The 6,383-nt window shown below is 51.0% G+C and overlaps 1 protein-coding gene across 13 annotated transcripts in view; it reads left to right on the forward strand.

Annotated features, from left to right (window-relative positions):
- The window catches only part of PTPRT (protein tyrosine phosphatase receptor type T), a 1,098,035-nt gene that overhangs the window by 1,067,859 nt on the left and 23,793 nt on the right, over window positions 1-6,383 (forward strand). The gene's annotated exons all lie outside the window — the stretch shown is intronic.

The following is a 6,383-nucleotide window of genomic DNA, read 5'->3' on the forward strand; positions in this document are numbered from 1 at the left end:
CAGCCCTCCAGGAGCCCACAGTCCTGCTACAGAGACAGATGAGCAAATTGTCCCCACCTCGTGTGGCAGCACTGTAATAGAGGTCAGCCGCGAAGTGCTGTGCTGGCCGGGAACGGAGAGCAATTACTTCTGCCCAGAGGGTGAGGGAAGACTTCAGAAAGGTGACTTTGGCCTGGAAGAAGGCAGCAGAGATCTGGAGCATGGGGGCTGACGTCACTGGGTAAGTCTCTCCAGGCAGAGGGAACAGCAGGGGCAAAGGCCCGCGGGGGTCACTGTGTCGGCTCGTCTGCAGGACAGCTTCGGTGGCAGCGGGGCTGGGGGGATGTCAGGAGGAGAAGAGGGTGGTGATGCTGGACGATACAGCCGGGCCAGCTTGCAGAGCTGAAGTGGGGGTGTGGCAGAGTCAGAACTCCTGATAGGAAACAGGAGATGGGGGAAGGAGAGGGTTGCAAATGCGCAGAAGATAAAGGGAGGGGTCTGAACTGAGGAGGTGGCCGGGAGGCAGGAGAATTAGGGTTGGATGTGAAGATATTTCCAGAGTTGAGGTCCACAGGTTTAGGGAGCAGTTGGATGTGGGAGGTGAATGAGAAGAAGTCATGGACGGTGACAGGGGTTCTAGCATGGATAGTCAGGCATCTGGGATGCGACTGGCCCAGGTGGGGAAGGCAGGGGAGGAGTGGGAGAGGCAGCAGGAAGTTCGGGAAGGCAAGGAGGGGAGCAGATCACAGCTGACCCCTGAACAAAGCGGGAGTTAGGGGCGCCAGTCATCCATGCAGTCAAAAATTCGCTTATAATCTGTAGTCGGCCCTCCATGTACGGGGCGCCTCTGTGTATGAGGCTATTCCGTATTCGCGGTTACTCCGTATCCGCGGTTCCCCCATATCCGCGGTTCCCCCATATCCGCAATTCTGTGTCCCACAGATTCAACCAACTGCAGATCCTGTAGTACTATATTATTTACTGTTGAAAAAATCTGCGTATAAATGGACCCGCACAGTTGAGACCCGTGTTGTTCAAGGGTCAACAGTTAGTAGGGCAGGGGTCCCCAACTCTCTGGCCACGGACCAGTTTCGGTCCTTGGCCTGCTAGGAACCAGGCCGCACGGCAGGAGGTGAGCGGCGGGCGGGCCAGCGAGCAAAGCTTCATCTGCCGTTCCGAATCGCTCCCCATCCCCCCCCACCCCCATCGCTCGCATCACTGCCTGAACCATCCCCCTCTCCCGGGTCCCTGGAAAAACTGTCTTCCACAAAACCGGTCCCTGGTGCCAAAAAGGTTGGGGACCACTGTAGTAGGGGACAAAATTGAGCGCAACTTGGGATGTGCATGTAGGAGTCGTTCAGGAGAGCGTCTGTTCATTCATTCAGTCCACATTTGTTGAGTAGCCGCTATTTGCCAGAAGCTATTCTAGGTGCTTGGAAATGCATCCGTTAACATGACAGAGAAAGCAAAACAGCAAATTCTCATGTTTCTATCAACTTCTATTCTCAAGCAGGAGAGAAATAAACAGCAAACACTTTGTAATGGACTTAATTATATATTAAAGGTGACAAGTGTATGGAAAAAGAAAAATAAGAGGGCAGGGCTGGAAGGCTGGTTTGGGGCACAGGCTGCACCTGTAATTGAGTGATGAAGGTGGGCTTCATTGAGAAGGTCGTATCTGAACGCAGATTTGGAGGAGGTGCAAGAATGCACCACGTGACCATCTCAGGGAAGAGCATCCCAGGCAGGGGCATGACCCACACCAGGGATTTATGGTGGTGGAACGGACGGAGGCCATTGCCACTGGAGCAAAGCCAGTGTGGACAGCAGCAGAAGGTGTGACACAGAGACACAGCAGGGCCAGGTCATACGGGCCTTGGGGATCATAGGAAGAACTTGTGATTTTACTCTGAGAGAAATGAGGAGCCATTGACAGGTCTTGAGCAGAGGAGTGACTTGAAAAAGTAATTGGACTTTTTTCTTTAAAGCCTCCCTCTGGCTACTGTGTGGAGAACAGACTGTTGGTGCGGGAAGGGGGAGGGTTGTTGCTAAGAGCAGAAGCAGAGAGGACAGAGAGGAGGCCCCTGCAGTAATCCAGGTGACAGGTGATGGTGGCTTGAGCCTAGGTGGTAGCAGTGGAGTGGATTCTGGGTATATCCTGAAGGTAGACCCAACGAAATATCCTGCCAGACTGAATAGGGAACGTGAGAGAAAAAGAGGAAGCAAGGATGACTCCAAGGTTTAGGGCCTGAACGATGGACGGTTAGAATCTGATATAAGCATGAAATGTAACAGATTCCCATAAAACAGAGACCCCTGCAGAGTTCCAAAGTCAGAAGGCATCACCACCCCATCCCTTTGCCTGAAAAAGTAAAACAGTGAACTCTGGTCCATGAGCCCATGAGTGAAGCAGAGCCCTTTTTCCAACATACCTCTTTGCAAAACCGGAGCTCAGGCACAGAGGAGAAGTTTGAAAGAACCTCACTTTGGGACACATAAAGTAGCAAGGGTCAAGGTCACTGGCTATAGCTCCCCCTTCAAGGGTGGCTCTTGGGTGAATGAAGATCTTTCAGCTCCAGATGTTGGTGCAGTCTTTGAGAGCTGATTCTCTAAACGCAAGAACACCAGGCTCAGAAGTGCCCTGAGGTTGGCTGCCATAGGCAGCTGGCAAGCATCCCCTGAAATCAGCAGATGAATAGAGCACTTATTGATATAAATATCATCACCACAACAGCTGGGCGCCTTGCGAAAATAAACAATGACACAGCGTGAGCATCAGAAAAGCCGCCCTCAGCACCTGGAGGGGTGGCGCTTTGAAGTGGCATCAGCACTTGTCTGCCAGCCTGCCCATGCTGAGGCAGCCCACGACTTTGGCCAGTCCAGCAACACAGACAGGTCTGCCATAGGTCCTGAGTATTGTTAGATTGCTCCCAAGAGGACCAGTGCCACATCCTGTGGTTTGACTGGGGACCAACCGGTAAGGGCTTGTGTTGGTGACTACCTGTAATTTGTAGCAAAGTAAGTTTGTGCAGAGGATGAAAGATCTCCAGGTGCTTTATTTTCTTGCACTGCTGCCCAAATCTGTCTGCTTCTGCTCAGAATCCTATACCACGTCATTCAATCAGCCATCCCCAGCCACGGATATTTTTCCATTCTCCACAGTGGCTGCTGTTCAAAGACAGTTATGAGCAGTGGGGGGCTCAAGATAAAGACTCCCAAAGCAATTTCATTGACCTTAGAGATTTTTTTTAAGCTCTTTGGGACTCCAAAGGGCTGTGGTCAGATTAGCGGGGCAAAATCCTAACCACAACATCTAGCGAATGACACTGTGGTTTCTGATGGGCACATCGGGAAGAACCTCTTCAACTACACCCCATAGCATTGACAAGATCTCTTCCATCTTTGTGGGGTCTATGATGAGACCAGAGTCCATGGGAACCAGACACCAGAGAGAAGCCCTCTTCTTGGTCAGGCCACACCCACTATCTTGTTTAGAATCCTCTATGCCCACCATGGGGTGGGTCTGTGTGGTAGACAGAATCTTGGCCCCCCCAAAGATGTCCACATCCTAATCCCTAGATCTATGAAGGTATGAATGGTAAATGGGAATTTGCAGATGTGATGAAGTTCAGGATCTTGAGATATGTAGATTGTCCTGGGTTATCCAGGTGGCCCTGCTGTTAGAGTCTTTATAAGAGGGAGGCAGGAGGATGAGAGTCAGGAACAGATCATGTGACAGTGGAAGCAGAAATTGGAGTGATGGGGCCACAAGTCAAGGAATGCTGGCAGCTTTTAAAACTGGAAAAGTTGAGGAATGGCCTCTCCCCTAGAGACTCCAGAAAGGAACACAGACAGTTCAGCTGACACTTCGATTTTAACCCCTGAAGCCTCATTTCAGATTTCTAACCTCCAGGTAAGAAATTTGTGTGGTTTTAAGCCACTGCGTTCGTGGCAATTTGCTACAGCAGTTCTAAGAAGCTAAGACAGGCAGCAAAAATGAAAACAGAAATTCAGACCTAGAAGTGTAGGAGTTAGAGCCCACGCAGAGTGTGAGACTGAAATCCTGGGGAAAGCCAGAATCAGCCTGGGGTACCGGACTGGAAAGTGGCTTGAGCTGGAGAAATCCATGTCTGAATCAGTGTCCAACAGGAGCCGTGAGGGCGCAGGCTGGGGAGAGGCAAGGAGAAGGCAGATGGCCACCTCACCAGTGGCAAGAGGCGTGCTGAGCCAGAGGGAGGTCTTTTAAAGGTCAAGGAGCACGCTTTCTGGGCCACATTCAATCACGCATTCATCAACATACATTTACTGAGAACCTACCGTGTGCCAGGCACAAACCTAGACACAGCAAAGCACAAAAGAGGCACAAAAAAATCCCCAATCCCCATGGAGCAGGTGTTCTAGGGAAGTAATATCCACCTCCTGGACTCTCTTTGGCATCAGACAGGCTGGAAACATCTTTAGCTGGAACCATCGCACCAGGACCCTCAAGCTGCGGGGAGAAGCTGAGCAGGAAGCAGAAGGGATGGGAGAACCGGGTCCAGGCAGCATGTCATGTTGCCCCAAGCGCTGCGGGCAGGCAGCGCCGGAGGAACCAGCAGGGGATGACCACCACAACCCCACCCGGCCTGGAGTCAGGTTTGGGGGTCAACGAGACCTGGCCTCATTTCTGTTGTTTCCATAGAATAAGTGCTGGGGCTTTAGCATTCCTTGAATATTCTACTCATTTATGATATTGGCTCTGCTTGGAGGATCCCCTGAGCTTCTCAGTATTTTACTTGTCTCTAATTCTAGGCAATACACTTTACCTTGCTTACATCTTAGAGATTTTATAAACTAAGTGTTCTCCAAACACCTTTCAATATTTCCCACGTCTTTCCTCCAAAGACTTGCCACTTTGAAAGCCTTTATTTCCCAAACCGTATTGACTAATTAATAATGTATAACCGTCTCAATGCATTTCTGATCTGCAGGCCATAGACAGAGCTAAAACAATGGGGTGCTTTAAAGCCAGAGACTCGGTGTCCGCCACTCAGGACAACGGTGTGATCCCCTTTGGCTTTTGAAGACCGTGGAGATAGCTCGTTGGCTTCTCCTGCCAACCTTATGGACGCCACTGTGGAAACCACCGGTCTGGCCCAGGTCCACTTCCTCTCATTTTGCAGGTCAGGAAACTGAGGCCCAGGCAGGCTTTGTGCAAAGTCCCACAGCCACCCCTGACCCAGGCCCAGGGCCCCCTGCCAGGGATGGTGAAGACTTTCGCCGCCGTTTACACAGCAGATTTCCAGGGCCCCCGTGCCTGATAAGCAATGGCTTGCTGGTACCTGGGTATATGGAGCAGGAAGGAATGTTGCTTACTTTAAAACAAACAAGAGCCCCAGTTCTGAACTCCCGCCGTGGAAAGTCTGAGAGTTCAGGCGATGCAAAGCCAAGTGAAAAGGTGAGGGAGGTGAGGGCCAAGAACATGCCTTCCCACGGAGCTTCTGGAAGTGAGAGAGGCAAGCTTGTCATCCTCCCAGGAAGAAAGCGGGGGCGATGTTTCAGAGATGTCTTTTCTTGTCATTGTGCCTGGAAGGCAAATAGCAAGCACTGATATCCCCATTTTTATCTTGGCTTGTGAAAACACAGCCTAACGTGCTAGCGAAATACACGGGATGCCCAAGTCTGTGTCTCCGCATTGCAAGGGGTCGTGTTTCTGTCTCAGCCCCGACTGGAACAGTAGAATAAGGAGTTTGGGGTCAAGGGACCTGAGTTCAAGTTCTAGCCTTGCCACTTACTTGCTGGGTTGCCTTAAGCCAGTTTCCTACCTTGTCAAAGTCTCAGTGTTATCATCTATGAAGTTCGTATAACTCAGATGCCAGCCAAGTTCACTCTATCTTTGAAGATTTAAATAAAATAGGCTCTGTTTCCTCTTCCCCTTCCTGTGGGAAATTCCACTGTCCACCCTCAAGATTTCTGGGAATTCCAAGGGGGTCCTGTATTCATGTCCACTTCCAAGTTCCAGCTCAGGCTTTACTGGAGGCAACATGGGGTTCATATCCCAGCAACGCCCGTGGCTGAAGGTGGAACATCGCACGTCCCGGTTCTTAAACCCCACCTGTCTCCTCACACCTGGCGGCTGGCAGCACGTCTTCTCCCCCCACCCTGTTGCCCAAACCACTTTCTTCCTTCCTCCCCTATTCTTCCACCCCTCCCCCCAAAGCTGTTCCATTCTTAAGCTGCATAATTCATCTGTCTCTTTATTACCTCCTTCCAAAACCTGCCCTGAGCCTTTGCCTTCCACCCACCCTACTTCCTCTGTAGATATTTTCCTAAACTCCCACCCTTCCTTCCCGGAAACAGACTCTGATGTACCTAAGAGTGAGTTTCCACCCACTACATGGAATTGCAGTATCACCTCAGGGGAC

The sequence above is a fragment of the Balaenoptera borealis genome (genome assembly GCF_965194805.1).
Source record: "Balaenoptera borealis genome assembly, chromosome: 16".
Classification (NCBI taxonomy): domain Eukaryota; kingdom Metazoa; phylum Chordata; class Mammalia; order Artiodactyla; family Balaenopteridae; genus Balaenoptera; species Balaenoptera borealis.